This window comes from Herpailurus yagouaroundi, unplaced genomic scaffold (genome assembly GCF_014898765.1).
Source record: "Herpailurus yagouaroundi ecotype Mexico unplaced genomic scaffold, PumYag 67793, whole genome shotgun sequence".
Lineage (NCBI taxonomy): Eukaryota > Metazoa > Chordata > Mammalia > Carnivora > Felidae > Herpailurus > Herpailurus yagouaroundi.
The window spans coordinates 5,397,153-5,398,617 of record NW_024420586.1 but is presented as its reverse complement, the minus strand read 5'-3'; the positions used below and the strand labels follow the sequence as shown (position 1 = coordinate 5,398,617).

The 1,465-nt window shown below is 39.5% G+C and overlaps 1 pseudogene; it reads right to left on the bottom strand.

Moving 5' to 3' along the window:
* Positions 1 to 369: 369 nt before the first annotated feature.
* LOC121025986 (nuclear transport factor 2-like) lies at positions 370 to 859 on the bottom strand (annotated as a pseudogene).
* Between the last annotated feature and the right edge of the window lie 606 nt (positions 860 to 1,465).

Below are 1,465 nucleotides of genomic sequence, written 5' to 3'. Positions count from 1 at the left end.
ATCATGATCTGAGCCAAGACCAAGAGTGGGACACTTAACTGACTGAACCAGCCAGTCACTTCTATGAGAATTTTATCTTATTTGTTAAGAAAATTTTCATCGTTTTGTTGTATCATGAAGCATTGAAACATCCAAACAAATCAATATCTGGGCGGTGAGGCAGCTGCTTTCTCCTTCACTTCTTTGGGTTCCTAGAACAACTTGTCAGTAGATTCTTTTTTTTAAAAAGATGACCTTTTGTGTTATTCAAGTCTTTAGGCATGTGCTGGTACAACACAAACTTCTGTCAGATGCAACGAGCTAGCATCCAGGTATCATGCACAACAGCTCAGTAATAGCACACTGCATCTGCTCCCACTGCAGTGGGGCTCATTTGTTAACATTTGGAGCATCTGGAGGAGTAAGTATGGTATGGGAAAGAGAACGAAGGGGGAAACAGCATGAGTATGTGGCTGGGAGGAGAGAAGGTCGGCAGAAGTTGTGCAGCCTGAATATGTCATTGGTGCAAACTCCAGCATCCTTGACGTTCTTTAATAGGAACATCTGGTGGAATCCCATCATGAGGTCTTTATCAGCCTTGAGCTGGCCCGCAACCATGGTGATGATGCAGGTATGTGGCACAGGCCGATGATGCTGTGTCGTGATGCTGTGTCGTGATGCTGTGCTAAGTTTTCTGAAACAGAAGGGTAGACGATTTCTCCACAATGGTAGCTTTCTCTTGGGATTTCTGTCCTTCCCACCTAAGGCATGGTGCGTCAATATAAATTGCACCTAGTTACATTCTGTCATTATCAAGTAACTGGTAGTAATGTTGAATGAAGCTGGATCCAGTCTGTTCCCAGATTGGCTTATTTCCCATTCTGGAGCATCGGCTGGCCTCATTGAGATCCCAGGAGATGGCGTGATGTCTGCAGTGACAGTGGCAACCCAGCATGATCTGCAAGGGGAATCTTAAATACTGATGTCGGTGTAATTAAAATAACTTCTAACATAAAATTCAAAAAGAAATTTATTTAGATCAAGCAAGCTTATAAATAATTAGATGGATTTATATAAATCCCAGTTGCTATTAAACTGTGACACAGTTTTTGATTAAGACATTTGTCTGATGGACCTTAAAATGACTTCCGAAATTCAAGGCTTTTCCTTACTTTTTATTATGGTATACCAAAGTTTACAAGTTTAATGTTACAGTTCTGTCAAGTTTTTCTCCCTAGGATTATATAGTGCACATGTGTTTTGTTCTTATTCTCGTTTCCGTTTTACTGTTGTATCCCAAAGAACAAACAGAAAAAATGATAACATGGAAGATTCAAATCCATATATACCATATATTAAATATAAAGAGACTAAATACTCCATTTTAAAAGTCAAAGGTCGTCAGAAAACATCAAAATAATCTTAAAAGTGAACTGCATGGCCTATGGAAAAGAATGGGGAAAAATGTACAATGTGACAGTTAAGC